We start from the raw sequence: 16,868 nt of genomic DNA, 5'->3' as shown, positions 1-16,868 counted from the left end.
TACCCCCTGCCATGAGGCTCCACCCCCTGCCACAAGGCTCCACCTCCTACCACAAGGCTCCACCCCTCAGGTTGCTGACCCAGCCTCAACGCGCTTTGCGGGGTCCGCCTCCCTGCACTGTCTGCCTTTGCTCACTCACCCTCTCTGCAGCCTCTGCCTTGAACTCGTTGACAATATTGAAGAGAGGGCGCCGCCCCCCACTTTGTGGGTGAGAGTGCAGATACTGGAGCAGAATAAGGTTGGGTTCATGGATGTTTGTCTGGAATAAGGTTGGGGTTCGTGGATGTTTGTCTGGAATAAGGTTGGGGTTCGTGGGTGTTAGGAACAAGGCTGGGGTTCATGAGATGTGTGTCTGGAATAAAGTTGGGTTTCATGGGTGTTTTTCTGGGGCCAGCATGTTCCTACTCAAATCCTAGGTGCCCTTAATTAGTTTTATATTTATAAATAAAGAGGTGGCAGGCCGGAGGGAAGGAAGGAAGGGATGGAGGGAGGGAGGGAGGGAGAAATGGAGGGAAGGGAAGGGAGGGAGGGAGAGAGGGAAGGAGGGAGGGAGGGAAGGAAGAGAAGGAAGGGAGGGCGGGAGGGAAGGGAAAGGAAGGAGGGAGGGAGGGAAGAAGGGAGGAAGGGTGAGAGTGAAAAGGGAGAGAAGAGAAGGATGAAGATAAAATGGAGGTGTGGAGGAAAGCTATTCTCTGGAATTCAGAAACTATGCTTTAGGCTCCTCCATCCATCTAGGGAAGATACCTTCTTTTACCCAGCAGTGCAAATACCAAAGAGGGAACATGTAAGCTTGGATGACTTAGCCAGGAGCAGGGCGTTCAGTGGGGGAACAAAAGTTGGCATGCCTTTGCCTCTGGCAGCAGAGAAAGGAAACCAGGACAGAAACACCAGGTAAAATGACAAGGACCGAGAAAGGGGAGTTGGGTGAGGAAGGATTTGTCCTGAGCCAGTCCACAAGGGACTGACCACCTGCTGGTTGTGGGTCAGAGACAAGCAAGATGGACAGGGACATTCTCCTGAACACTTGATGCTCTTCCCAAAGCTCCCAGGGAGGGAATGTCTGATGCCCAGGGGGAGCCAGGATCAGGACATGTGAACAGCAGGGCAGGGCAGGAAGGTTTAGGGGTTTGGATGGGAATGTAATTTGATTAGTCAAATTTAATTTGCATTTCTGATAAGATTATTGCATAATCTATGCAATTTGGCTCTGGGATATTAAGACAAAGAATATTTTCCAAGTGTAAGCACCAGAACTAAAATGCCTTCCAGATCAAGGGCAAATGTTACAGGAAAAAATGAACCCAGCATGTCTAAACATCCTAGCAAGCAATGGATCCCCTGGGCCGTTGGGGGGGGGGGCTCAGCTCTCCGTTTCAGAGTGGAGGCCGGGCAGGCCTCCACCTGGTCTTTGAAATCCATGGGATGTGGATCACCACCAGAGCCCCATCACAGTGCGTGTAGCTGTCTGTGAGCACTCCTCCTTGGTTGAGTAGTGTGTGTGTTGTGTGTACGCATCTACAGTAGGTGGCAGATGTATGATGGGATGAGTTTCATGAAGAAGGTTAAAATTGAGCAATTTACTTCATATATCTGGCCCCTGCTAGAGAAGGGGGAGATTCTAGTCCCACAATACAATTCCCAAGATGACAGAAGCCAATGCTGGGGCAAAACAGGAGAAACAAGACAGAAAGAGGTGTGGCATCAAACCCAGGGCCTCCCACCTACGAATAGCATAGCCTTTACCACTGAGCTAGCCCAGCCCAAGATGAAAGATATTTTGAATGTAAATTTGATTCAGATGCTTTATGTTTGCAAATCATATAGCGAGTGCAAGTTGTGATATCAATTCCAAAGGTCAGAGCAACCTTCTCTTATCTTTCTCCTCCAATTCCCCCCATTGTGTTGTCAACAGTTGACAACTGTTTTCTCTCATATTACTAATTGTTCTGAGAATGGAAGACAAGACTTTGGCTTTAGAAATGACTGAATAATCCACAGAGGGTTTCATGCTTATGCATCTCCAGACTTTGGGACATGACTAGGGAACAACAACCAGATAGTGAAACTGTTGAATAATGGTTGAAAAGGATCTAGAAATTTCTATACAGAGAGATACTTTCCCATAAATAAAGATGTCAGAAATAGAGGAAGAGAAGAAAGAAGGAAGAATAGAAGAAAAGGAGGGAGGAGGGAAGGAAAGAAGGAAGGAAGGAAGGAAGGAAGGAAGGAAGGAAGGAAGGAAGGAAGAAGGCAGGAAAAGATGGGGAATAAGCAAGGGAGGGAAGAAAGGAGAAAAGGACAAAAGAAGTAAGGGAGCATTTTCAGTGTTTAAGAGTTAAACTTGATTAAAAGCAAAATTACAATCCGTGTACAGAAGATACAGGTTATCTATTACAATTTTTCTTGAGTTATAATCTATAAAATTTATCTATTTTATGTGTAAAATCCAAACTTTTAACATGTTGCTAGTGTTCTGAAGGAAGCCTCATGATTTAGAGGGTAAAATCTTAAGAACTTAGGAGAGAGCAGAGGAAGAGACTTCAAAGAATTCATAAAAAGAAGGAAAACAATTTTTTTTTTTGGATCCGGTTGTGGGACCTGAACTCTGGGCTTGGGCGCTGTCCCTCAGCTCTTCAGCTCAAGGCTAGCACTTAAGCCACAGTGCCACTTCCGGCTTTTTTCATTTTGCTTATGTGATGCTGAGGAATCGAACCCAGGGCCTCAGGCATGCAAGGCAAGCGCTCTACCACTGAGCCATCTTCCCAGCCCAGGAAAACAATTTTAGAGAAAAATTCTGAAGCTTGTCCAGAGAAAATATTTTTATTTTCCTTTTTGCCTTTGGACAGAGTTAGATTTGACAGACAGAACCATTTGCTCTACATCTGTCACTGCCGAAATCCAGTTTGGCGGCTTTGCTGTTAGGTGCACTTCAGCTGGGTTTTACCAGTTTGTTGTTGTTTGTTCTACCTCTGAAGATTTGTGTTTCCAAATCCACTCCTTCATACTCAGTCCCTGCCTTTCAACAGGGTCTCTCGGAGTCCTCTGCTAGGGCACTTCCTGTCTCTCCTGTTTCACCAGCTTGGTAGTCACCTTGGGGAAGACGGCTTGGGTTATCGTGTGTCCTTCAGCTGGGTTTGTGAGATACTTTTCTCATGGTGATGATAGCGCTCTGCCATTTGGCTGCGTTATTTACCAAATACAGTCAGAGACACAATCACCTGGCCAGGTAGAGTTTGCCATATCCCCCAAAGATGACCTTGATAAAGAAGCTTATACTTTATTCCCCTTAAGTCATGAAATAATTGTACATGCTACATTCAGTGGAGACCAGCCTGCCAAGTTAGCAATGTAGCATGTCCTGTTATAGACTTTTATCCCCTCCAGAGGGAGACACTTGAACAACAAAAGGCGGCCATATACTTTATAATTAATTGAAAAAATAGAGAAAGAGTAAAAGGATAAAAATTTAATCAGGAATCCGAAGAACAGTTAAAGACCAAGAAGTCTTAGTATTTTTTTAAAAAAATCTATGTTCCATACCTAATGAAAGTTTGAGATACTATCCTGATTTTTCCTTTTTTTCTTATTTTCTGGAAATTTTGGTCCCAATTCATATGTTTCAAGCCAGTTATATAAACAGTCCATAAGCCATAGAGCAAAGGGCAGGGAAGATGCTTGTCATGTGGGTGGGAAGGGAGAAGGGGAGGATAAAGTCTGGAATCACAGGAATCTCATCTTATCTCTGACTTTATAAGCAGCTCCTCAACAATCCTAGATCTACCTAAGAATTTTTCATAGGATTTTCCCCTATTTTGTAGTTATTCAATATCTTGTCTTCCTTCTACTTTTCTAGATTCCTAATCCTTTCTTATCTTCAGTTCAAAACATGAAATCCTTGATCAATCTCAATTGAAATAGATACTGTAGTAGATGTAGTATATATAGATTATATATCTTAAGAATGCATTCTGACCTCTAGGTAGTGTATATTTGCTTAGTTTTAATATCTAAAGTACATATACATCAGTAACTATGCCACACCAGTTTCATCTTATCTAATATTGTATACTTGGCAGGTTATTTTTAAGAGCTTGTTTGGAGGTACAGGAAATTGAACAGAAAGCATCAAGATCTATGTACCCCCTCCTTTCCATTCCACCATCTTGCACTAATGTGCATCCAATGCAATTACAGACCACGTGTGTATACATGAAGATTTATACATTTTTCTTAAGATGGGTGTTTATTCCATGTCACATAGTTCTATGGATTTGTGGAAGAAAAAGCAGTTTCATGCATTCATGATTCCAGGATGATTATAACATTTTCACTGCTCTAAATATGCCCTGAATTTCATCAATTCACGTAGCCCACAGCAAGCGTGGAAACCTCTCCTGACACTGCAACTTTGCCTTTCTCAGGGTGCCGGTAGTTGCAGTCATATGGTGTGGTGCACTTAGCATCGAATCTTCCCCTACTTCTCCTTCTTGTTTAACATCTCATTTCTTTTATTGCAGGCAAACAGTCCAGTGTAAAAATGGCTAACAGTTTGCTCATCAGTTCACCTACCAAACGACATCTAGGTTGCATCTGATTTTAAGCAATTATGAAGAAGGCTGCTGTAGGCCTTCATGAGTAGCTTTTTGTGTGACTCAGATTTTCAACTCACTTGGATAAACACTTCCTCCATGATACTGGATCATATTGTTCTATACACCTAGTAGAAACGAGGCATCTTTGTAAGCAACTGCATAGCTGTCTTCCAAAACTCTTCGCATCCCCTGCCCGCTCTGCCCCTCTCCCACCCCAGTGAGAACTCGAAGCCCTCCATATTCTCAGGGGATGCTTTCTTCAGGGACCACACAGAAATATTCTGCAACTTTCAATACTAGGGATTTTAGCCTTTCCTTTCTGTGGGATGAGAATGAGTCTTCAGCAATAAAATCAGAGGATGAACTAGCCTTGTTTTTAGTCAGAATTGCCTGGGCATGTTCCAAGGAGAGCCACTTGTTTCCTCAGTCTCCAGAGGAAAAGATGGTGGAGTAGTGTTGTGAGTTCAATGTCAATGGATTCCTGATCTTACCTACATCTTGTAACTAGCAAACCCAGTGACTTCTTTCGGATCTTCTCTAGTATTGTAACAGCTAACATCTTATTACTATTTTTTAGGATGCATTAATTTTTCTTATACCTGGGTCTAACACATTGATGACCTGTATGTTTTTATCTGTTTGCTTATCATCATCTTCCTTTCAAATCATATCTTTCTTCCTGTCCATCAGACTCTCCAAGGGTGGGCCACTAGGAGCCTCTCTGACTTTTGTCAATAGTCTAGTTTTTTCTCACCTTCCTTCCTATTGGCTGAAATAGGCCATCATGTTCTGACATTGCCCGCCCTCCTCGCTTCCCCATATCTCTCCATCATGACACTCTGTGTCCCCCAGGACGCAGGGATTCATCCTTTTGGCTAGAATCTGGTTCAAACCCACTCCTATTAAGCATTTTGTTTATGCAGAGGATTTGGAAGTTCACAGGATTTTTGATGTGGCTGATTGATGGGAATCTGCATCATTCTTATAACTCATGGTTTCCTCATGACCCATGACCCCCAGCCCCCTGGGGCCAGAACCTGGAGGAAATTTCCCTCACTCCTTTCTAAAAACACACATTGCTCTGGTGAGACTGTCTATGGTAGCTGCCGCCTGATTTTTATCACTAATAGCTTCCCTTTTACTACACTTAGACACTTAGACCCAACCCCTCCCTCGGGACTCCCTGCATCTCTGACTCTGCCCGATGTTATTGGTGACCTTCGGCGGCAATGATGGAAGTCTGTCTGATCTGCACTGCGGCAGGCTCTGTGTCCTTCTCTCCTTTCATCCCCCTGATGTTTCCTAATGCTGATGACAGTCAGATCTACGGAGATGTGAACATTTGGAGGGCTGCCTTTGTGAAATAACTTTAATTTTGTGTGTGTGAAACAAAAGAACAATTCCAATTTTTCCCCCAGATCATCATTACTGGATTACAAGACCACATAAGGACATAACAATAAAAGGAAAAGAAAACTGTAGACCCACATGGCTAATGAAAATAGATCCAAAAATTCTTAAAATAGAAGCAAGCCAAAACCAGTCAATAAAGAATACGATACTCCATAGGTAAGCAGATTCCAACCCAGGGAGGAAAGGGTGTTATAACATATGTGAATCAATAAATTTAATATGCCTCATGAATAGAGCGAATGACAAAAATACAATTTTCTCAATACATGAGAAAATCATTCAGTAAGTTTGAATCTCTCTTTGGGATACAAACTCTTGACAAATGAGGCATACAAGTGATCTATCTAACACAGTAAGGGCTATGGCTATATGTCTCTGGCCGACATCACATGGAAGGTGATTTCCTGAAGGGTACTATGTGCATGAACGCAAACACCAGAATGAACTGTCTTCATATTACAGGTGTGTGTCGATTTAAAAATGAAAGAGTAATCAAACTATACTGAGTGGAGAAAGGCTAAGTTATCCCTTATAAGACCCAGAAAGAGACGAACATGTCCACCCATACCCCTTTCACTCCTGAGCTCACGTGGCCACCTTGCTCTCCAGAGCATGTTCACATGTGTGCTCTGGGACTCTGTCCCTGGCAGTGAATCCCTGTTCTCCTACTCTCCCTACTTCCTCTCCGGCAGTGTCTGGCAGCCATCTGCCCTGACCCGACTGTCATCCTTCCTCAACCTCCTCCAGCACCAGGGTGCATCTCAAGAACTCTGGGCCAACCAGTCAGTCTGCTATTAGACCAGCTCTCGGCGGCTCAGTGGAGTCTAGCTCACTCTCCTATCGCTGGGGTCTGCTATGTACCAGGCTCTCGTCTGCCTACCAGATTCGACTGTGAAGAAAATGCAGCGACTCTTCCTTTTCTTCCTCACAATAGGAGGACTTTGGGTAAAGTAGTATTTGCTGGTTGAGGGCAGGATCCGTGTTCTTTTACTCTGTGAATCCTCTTCTCTCATGAAATCAGTCTGCGCCTTTAAAGTCTCAGTATCTTCTATGGTTGAAACCACTGTGCTTCTCATTTGCAGGCAACACAATAAAAGCCCTAAAAGAAAAAGAACACTTTTAGTGAATGATTTGTATAAGTCAGTTTGGATCCTACAACCGTGAGCTGTGGTGAGGAGGGAGGAGTCTGATCACAAAAGGTGATCAGCTGTGGATGTTAGAAATGTTCTTTCCAAGGGTATAATCAACACACACAGCATACGTGTAGCACAGACCAGGTATGATCCTTGCATGTTAATGTAAAAATTAAGGGGAGTTCTATAATGGAACAATGGCAGGTTGGCTCTCCCCCTACCACCTCCAGCCCTACCACCCTCATTCTGCCCTGGAGATGTGGTTCTGTGTGGAGGCCATGGTCTCACATTGTTATCCTCGAAATGGTGGCATTCCATCACACTGACTGAGTGTTCAGCCAGTCTCGTGGAAGTTCTTGGGTAGGAAATGCCATTCAAGCTTAAATGATCACAACCTTTACCTTACTCCTCAATCACATTACTTTCATTCACGCTGCACGCTGCACCATGTCTCGTTCCTTTCACTTCTAATTAGCCTTTCAGTTTAATAATGAATTGAGTTTAATAAGTCTGAGCCCTAGAGCAACCTCATTGAATTTTCATTTGTGTGTGTTAGAGCTGGGCTAGTCAAATCTTACTTGGAGTCAAAGGATTCACCTGCCTTGTGACTTGTATCCAGAAGATAGTAGCAAAGCCATGATTTAGTTGCTAATGGCTAGAAATATTATAACCTCTAATTAACCTTTAGCCTGGAATTCCAAATCAATAATTTTCTTTGGAACTAATGCTCCAGACCAAAACAACATGATCATCCAGGATGCGTTCATTATTTAGAGGTGCCTACACAGTTCAGGTGTTAGCTAGAGAGATCGCCTGTGCATTTCCACTCACACACCACGCTTTCCAAGGTGTATAAAAACCTCTTGGCAGGAGGAGGTGTGAGGGATCATTTCTGTTTTGTTTGGGTAGATCACAAATGGACACTACTATTGCTGCTTGTACAGGAATTTGTTTTCTTTACCAGGGAGGTCCGTAGTTCTCCCATTTTGGAGCCTCTTTAAGCCATGTTCTGAAGCAGCACTTAACAAGTAGACTGTGTCTTATTACATAATGTCTTCAAGAAAGTGCCCAGTGCCATGACACAAGCCTGGGACCTGGAATCCCAGGAAACTGGTTTGAATTCCAGCTGCTTATTTCAGATATGCATCTTAAGCAAGAACTTAATTCCCCATAGTCTCCGTTTCCCTGAAGTGTGATGCAAGGATATTAACCTGTGACAGGTTGATGTGAGAAGCAGTGATAAGTTTGGGTGATAGAGATTAGCTCGTGCCCAGGGCTGTGTGGCCATTATCTGCATCACTGCTCCTATTCCCACCGAGCCACTGAGCTCCGTAGGTCTTGTTGCCAGCACCGGGACTCACTTTAGCAAAGTTGTAATTTAGATCACCAAGATGAGCCGCCAAGATGATTGTCCCCCATAGGTAAACAGTCTTAGTGAGAGATTACGATTGCTATTTTGAAATATCATACTTATTTTGTACTATGATACCAGCATAAATTTCACAGCAATTTCCCCACGCTTGCTCTTGGATTCAGTCTCAGCACAAGGCTGTGTGGTGAAATGAAATGGCGGACTCCTGTCTAACAGGAAGCGGGACAGGGGTGTGTGCACCTGCCTTCCTACTATCTGATGTGCATGTCTGCCCCAGAAATGCACAATCAGGATGGGAATGGCATGTTGGGACACAGAGTGAACTTGTGCTTCCAGAAGTGTCTACTGCAATGTGTGTTCAAATCTCCATCTGATAGTCCTCCAGGAGAAAACATTTATAAAACCTGGGCAGGCAGAAAGGAATCACAAGAAGCCTGTGAGGGAGAGGAGATGCAAACAAATCCCTGGTGGAAAGGGAGATAGAAACTCTATATGAGCACTTCTATTTGGGGATAGCCACAACAGAAAAGTCTAGTTTTCCTGCTCTAGAAAACTGGAAAGGAGCTGGTAAGGGAGACGAGCAGGAAATCCTAAAAAGATAAAAACAAAACAAAATGACCCAACCAGATCTACTCTGCTGAGGCAGGCAGATCTCCAGCTGAGCTCTGAGATCAACTGCAAAGAGCAACCTCAAAGCAGAGACAAGTAACTGAGTGAGATCGGAGCTGCTACCCCAGAAACCGAGTTTACTGTCCACACCCAGCAAACCCAAGTTCATATAATTACAGAGTCTGCCAATCTCTCTGTACTCAAAATTGTACATGCCATTACCCGAATAAGAAGAATCAATAGGTGTAAGGGTCAGACAAAACTTATTGTAAGTATAATTGATCATTCTGTCTGTTTTGTAGATTCACCTGTTTTCAACTAATTTTTCTTTTTAAAACAAGCAGCTTCTTTTTCTGCTTTAGATTTTCATTTTTTTAGATTTCATGTTCATTTTGTAATTATGAAACTGTAATATTCCTCTATTTAAAATTTTTTTGTTGGCACTGCGGTGTGAAGTCCGGCCCTCACACCTGCTAGGAAGCCACTTCACAACTTGCCTGTCCTCCCAGCCCTTTTTTTGTTGTTGTTCTACATACTTATGAGAAATGCTCTCACTTTGTGCCCTGATTGACTTGGACTGTGGTCCTCCTATTTGTACTTCCTGCGTAGGTGGGATGAGAGATGTGCACCAACTTTTTATTGTTTGAAGATGTAGTCTCTTGAACTTTTGACCAGAGCTGACTTTGAACTTTGATCCTCCCAGTCTCAGCCTCTCCAGTAGCTAGTAGTGCAACCATGAGCCATGGGCTCTGACTTACATATCCATTTTCTATCTATATATGATTAACCCAGTCTCCTGGAAGACATTTACACTTTGCTCCTTATCTTACACTTTGGTTCTGTTACTTTCATTATCTTCATTGTTTCATGGACTAGGTTCCTCCTGAGAAAGACACACACCTATTGGAAACTACTAGAAATCATTTTGGAGATGGGCGATGCCACATTCTTAGTGGGGCACAGCAGTGGCTCCTAGACATTAGAAGTAAGTTCTGTCCCTGCCCCAGCATCTGCAACCCAAAGGTGTGCTCCATGGCATTCAGGCACCACATTCTCCATCCTTCCACATGCTGGGCAGGCAGTTTGCACAGAGGGTTTGGCGGTGGAGATGCAGACAGTGAAAGCAGATCAGCTGCCGGATCAGCAAGAGACCTGGAACTCCGCATTTCCTCAACTTGCCAGGCATCTATCTTTGCTATGCAAGAGTCGAGATGCACAACACGTTTGTCAGCCATATGTCTTACGTCTCATTCATTTCTCCAGTGACAGTCTTCCAATGTAGACTTGGGAGCAAGCTATTCAGTTTGCTATAGCCCTCTGAGGTATGGAACCCAGTCTGGGTCTTCCAACAGTTTACCCAGGATGGCGTTCACAGCCCAGTTGCCCTCCATTGTCATGAACTCAAGGTTAATTGCATATGCATGGGTATTACTCATCAACACTGTGATACACAAAGGAAATTGTAGATACATTACAACAGTCCTACCAACTGAAATGATTTGAGGATTACAGTCTGGAAACATTTCTTACTGTGTGGAGGGCTGACTGGCAGCAGTTATAGAGCAGAGGAAAGGGGGAGGGGGAGGGATGGAGGGTATCTAATGGAATCCAAGGAGGAAGCAGTGGTCCTGCCCTGGAGAGAGCAAACTCCAAGTGTGAGAGTAAAAGCTAAATGGAGAAGGCTTTGTTCTCTCTGCTAAAAGTAAGAAGAGACAGCACTGGCACAGGTGTTTTCTTAAAGAATTTTACCCACAAATCTTGTGAGTCACTTCTCCATCTCACTGAAATGTACACAGGTATTTTCAAAGCCACACTTGCTAGCATGACATCCCAGGGATGGCTTTCAGGATCTTCAAAGTCATCGCTTTGAATCATAATAATCACAGAAATTAGAGATCCCATTGCTCAGAAACTGTGGGCTGAAAGGAGCCCAGCGGAGGCAGGTGTCTTGCTCCAAGCATCTGAACTGCTTCCTGTCATAAAGATATGCGATGTTTGCTTTCATAGAAAGACAAGTAACTCACAGTGTGGTTAGCCAAGTCTCCAAATGGATTCAGTGTGAATTATGGGTAATAAATGCCACCCTCATGTCAGAGCACTTGAGGACCGGTTATCACAATCCCGAGAACATCTACATATTAGTCTGTATTCCCTTGGGTGTTTGAAAGGGGAGGTCTCATCTTATTTTATGGTCTTTTAGTAAATTACTGCTTACGAACATCAAATTCTTAGTTATTCAGTAATAAAACACAATAATTTCTGGGACAGATAAAAATTATGCTTAATTTCTAATTCCACAGCAAAATCTAACACTGGTCAAGGGATGTTCTTTATAATTTCTTCTTTTTTTAACCATAGAATGACTATGAGAAGATTCACTGTTAAAGTGTTTTCTGTCTATTTAGGAACACTGTTTTCTAATGGGTGAGCCAATTAACCCTGTCATCACCAAAGGAACATTGTATTGACATTGCCTCTTCGGGCAAATGCTGGATGGGATCCATCTCATTCATTGTTCTCTCCACTCCTCCCCTTGTGCTGCACTTCATTGGATCAATATTGCTTAGCCAATTGCACACAGGGTTCAGGACAACTTAGTCTAAACAATAGCATGTATTCTCTGAATAGTGATTATTTTGGTAGCTCACCGGAGTTTGTAATTCTTCCTGTCTTTGAATATTTTCCTCTCAACCTCACATCTTCATCAATATCTTCAATTGTTTTTTTTAATTGTTTTTGTCATTGACTCATCTCTATTTTTATTAGACTGAAGTAAAAAACTGAAAGTCATCTCTCTCAAAAGAATTACCCACAAAGCTACCAAACCTTCACATTTACCAGTGTTTGGGCATATGAGTTTGTCCATATGTTTGATATTAAGAAAAAAGAACGGAGTAGTAATGAATGAATGAATATAAAAATTTTAAAAGAAACTAAGAAGAAATGAGGTAGAAATTTCTGCCCCAAATTTTTAATAACGCCTAGATATTCTGGAAATTAACTTTAAGAAGTAATGTGTTATAAAAAATCATTTGAAGGATATTCATTTTTAATTAGGCTTTTATGTTGAACATCTTACTTTCAATTGTAGTAATCCAAATTACTTTGAATCAATTGCTTTCAGCCTCCTTATACGCTCTTTGGTAACACAGCGCCTGGTGCCTGTACTACCAATTAATTGAAGCAATCTTAAAGTGTTCTTTTTCATCAGAGAGATTGTCTTAAAGGATCAATCAATCATATTCTTGCAGTTTGAAAGGTGAATGGAAAGCCAGGGCTAGAAAATCTTTTCAACTAGCAGGACATCCTCCACAGCCTGCCTGCCGCTTGTTTAAAGAATTGCTAAGCCATTATTGGCACCTAAGTCCACTATATGCCAGTGAATACAAATAGTAATGATAAGAAGTGACTAGACAGCAAGAAATCTAACTTCCAGCACTGAGAAATTATATCAGAGACATGCTTCTCTGAGAAGAGGAAAGAGGGGAACATGTAATCATAAGGAAGTCATTATTTATTTAACGTAATTGTGAGCTCTAATGACCTTCGAAATTGATTGTTCATCTAATCTTAACATTAGAAGAAATGTTCTTCTTTATTAGTCATGAGTTTAAAATTTCACGGATCATGTTATCATTCCCTTAAAAAAAATTAGTGTTATTTTCCAGGTGGCTTAATTTATAACAGGGAACTGTTGAAGGCCCCGAGAGGAATTGACTTTCATCTTGTCATGAGTCTAGTTCTGAGCACAAACGTTGCTCTCCTTCCTCACAGTGGTTGCCACTAGATGGGTAGCAATGTCCTCCCCTGCCTCTGCCCTCAGTGGCTACTTATCCAAAGCTATTCTCCTCCAGAACAGCAAACACTGTAGTCTCAGACACTCATAGAATTGTAAACTGTCTCCTTAGAATGAGAATTGATCCTGCAATGCTCTTGCTTGCTCAGTGTGTTTGTATAGCCGTGGCCTGGTCTTCGGTCCTTCCTTCCTCAGCAGCACTCATCTCTCGTAAGGGAGAGGGAGGACAAGTGCAGTCCTGCAGTGGTAAAGGATGGTGATGGGAAACAGGATGCAAGGACTTAGCGAGCTTGCTGGCAGTCTTGGAAACCAAGAAGAAGAAGGACAGTGTGCTAATATTATAATGTATTATGTTAAAGACCCAAAGAAGGGAGAACTAAAGCAGTGACTAGTCTAGATACCTTGTTCGTGATGCCAAAGACAGAAAATTTAAAGTGGAAGCCTGTAAGAAGAAACTCATGTTTTTGGTCGACACAGTGAAAGCACCAACTGCTGCCTCACATTGGACAAGATGCAGGACCCCAAGAGCCATGACAGTCAGAAAGAAAAATGCTGGGTAGCTTGAGATAAGCCAGAAAGAACCTGTCACCTTTACCAGTTCTGGTGTTCAGAATACTACAATCCTGACTACATTTCAAAAACATGGAATTCTAAACAACGTGTTAATTCTCTACCTTTTCTTATGAACACCATAACTGAGAATTTTTTTCACCAACATTAGATCAGACAACAATAAAGTTAGTAGGCTTGATCATGGTCAAAAATATTGACGTGTTTGGGGTTTGGTACGTAGTCATTCTGAAGTCTGACTCTCCAAGAATCCCTTGTGTGTCAGCCTTCCTTCATGCTTTCTGTCTGATGCTGGCTCTGAAGATTCCCTTCACAGCATTATCAGAGCATATCCTACATGCATATATGTTGGATAGTGATAAATCTCACATTCAAACATTTTGTGTGATCCACAAGCAGGGTGTTTTTGCACACTGTCCTGCTTAGGTCTGAGAGTTTTCATAATTACTTCCAATCAGCAGGTAGGAACCAAGAGTTCCAGGGCAAAAGGGAAGACTGCATGTTTCTTCTGGGTATTTACAAGTGAGAAGAGTGGGGTTGTAAAAGAGAAAGTGTATTTCAATGAGGGCCAGGGATAAAGAGCATGGAGAGTCAGAAATGAGATGATGGGACAGCTGAAGAGCAATGCAGCAATAGGAAAGAAGAAAATGGTCTGAAATTTGACTTGGATGGTAGAGGGGAAAGAGGAAGAGCAAAGCCAAGCAAACCAGGTAGAATGGGTGACCCTACCGATGGCAGACTGGCAACCCTGGGCACAGATAAACCAAAAGTGTTCAAAATCCTCAGATCCAGTGGCTGCAGGAGGAGCTCTCCTGGCTTGGCAGGTGAGTTCGGGGGAGGGGGAGGCGGGGGGATGGGGGAGAAATGCATCGCCTTTCTCCCTGCATCTGAATGCATTAGCCAGGTGCTGTCTATGGCTCCCCATACCTCCCAGTGCTTTACTCGGGTGCCATCTTTAAATGAAGTCTGTTGTTGAAAGTAAGCTTCCCTGGGGGACCCAAACACAAGGAACAATCACAATGAGGGAGGCCCCAGTGTCTGCATGGGAGGTGGCCACAGAGGCAGCCAAGGAGGATGGGAGCTGCTCCTGGGTGAGCCAGTGGGGAGCTCAGCTGTGGAAGTCCACCAACTGCTGCGAGAGGGGTGACCCCATCTGCCACCTGTAGATTGCTGCGGAGACTGGGAGTCCTGAGACAAGCCCTGGGGAACTGAAGCCCTTTCCCTCCCATGGGAGGCATAATGACCTGGAGATCTGACAAAGCCCAGCCAGTAGGCCAAGTGCCCTGCTCCCTCTCATCTCCCTTGTGGTGCTATCACCGATCTCCTCCTCTAAACTGGCATGCCAACTTGCAACTCATTTGCACAACTATGGAAAGATAATAAAAAAATGTAATTAAAAATAAATCGGGAATGTTTCCCTGTTACTGACTACATAGCTTTGACCGGGGCATGGCTAAGCGTCCAGGAACAACCATCTGCAATGACAGACAACAAAGAGGAACTGCAACAGGTCCTGGAGTGACCCGCAGCACCACCCAGAAAGGCAGACGCCAATAGGAGAGGAACTAGAGAAAAGCTTCTGCACAGACTTGTCTTGTAAATTATATTCTCTGTTATGATTTTTAGTACGTTTGCCTTGTTGACCTTGTTTTTATATTTTGAGGGATAAGCTGCTAAGAAAAGGCTACTGCATCCCAGCAGACATACCACAAAATAAAGGTGTAAGAAATATCAGAAAGATTGCACTATGACTCCTCCCGAAGCTGATAGCTTTTCAGTAGGGGAGTTAAAAGATACCAAGGTGGTTGAAATGCCAGGCCAAGAATTCAAAAGTCTTAAAAGAATCAGTCACATCAAAGAGGGTTCCAAGAAGCAGATGAATAAAATGAAGAAACAAATCCAGTTCTTGGACAAGAAATTCAACAATGTGCAGCAACGCATAACTATCAAGTCCACTTCAGAAGTTTGATGCAGGGCCTTCTGCTCAAATCGCAGGCTTTGTAATCCTCCCAATTTAAAATATGTCCTCCATATTCTACCAGAATATGACACCATATGTGTATGACTTGGGGAATTGGCTCAGGCACTATAAATTGGCTAATCACATCAATGAAATGAGTGATAACAATACATACCCTTCATGTTAGTAAGAATTAACTGAAATGGAGTATCTAAAATGACTTTCAGCTTTGTCCCTCTTCACTGCTCAGTAACTATCTGGTATTTGCATTATTGCTGATACTTTACCACTTTGATATAACATTATTTACCTCTCTCTCTAGTGAGAGAGAGCTCTTAAGGTCAGGAATTCTAATGATTTGTTTTTATCTTGGCCCAGTAAACATCACAAAGCACAGAACACATAGTTGGAACTTGGGAAATATTGCTGAATTTGTTCTTATCAAGTAGCTTCTGCAGTTCTAAAGGTTTCTAGGAGGTCTTGACTTAATTCAAGGGCAGTCATTCTTTCCATAATTTCGAGGTTAAAACTGCTATCATCTACTTGAAACCCTAAATTGTGGTATTTGTATATTCTTGTGTATAAAGAGATTCACAGTACAATGTGGTAAGAATGGATTAAGGGTTGTGATGGGAGGAGGGAAGTTTCTAGTGAAAGAAGGGTTTAACTCTGCCAGGAAGAGATAAGAACACAGTACCTCTCGTCGTTCTAGGACTCATTGCGCTTAAAATTTATCTTGGAGCAATCAGAATTAAATGAGTGATTTATTTTGAAGAAGAGCGTGATGCTATTAGTTTGGCTTGTAGGATTACATTGGCATGGCTGCACTGGTGGTTTGTCAAGGTAAGAAAGGAAATAGGAAATGTAGTGAAGAGCCTGAACTGGAGCAGGTATGGGGAAAAGGCGGAATCCACCATGGAAGAGGCACAGTGGGCTCAGAAGCAGCCAAGGGAGGCATATGAGTCTCAGAGGGACAAATCTGTGCTTCAGGACCTAGACAGAAAACAAGACGGGCTTAGAAAGGTATGGCTGGTGCCTCCGGCCCTGACACCGTGCCTGGGCCCTGCACTGTGAGGACCTGCAGACCCAGGGCCTGGGACACCTGACACTTCGTCTCCCAAACCCTTCTTTACTAGTTCCACAACAAGGGGAAGTGGAAGTAACCTTAACACACACTGTGGTCGCCACTGCTTCCTGTGGGATCCTGGAGAGGTGAACTGGTCGGATGACAAGTGCCAGCTAGCTATCATGTGGCCTAAAGACTAGCAAATAAGAAGCAGTATTTCCCAACCAGCCACCAGATGTCACAGTGCTTTGATGATACACTTTGGTCCTTCAGGAGGCTGAGGCTGAGTGCATCAGCTAAGTACTGTATAAGGAAGTAAGGTAGGAAGTGAGCTAAGGACAGAAGGCACGAAAGTGA

The sequence above is a fragment of the Dipodomys merriami genome, unplaced genomic scaffold (genome assembly GCF_024711535.1).
Source record: "Dipodomys merriami isolate MVZ:Mamm:240054 unplaced genomic scaffold, mDipMer1.0.p SCAF_6, whole genome shotgun sequence".
Taxonomy (NCBI): domain Eukaryota; kingdom Metazoa; phylum Chordata; class Mammalia; order Rodentia; family Heteromyidae; genus Dipodomys; species Dipodomys merriami.
This window is presented reverse-complemented; position numbering follows the sequence as displayed.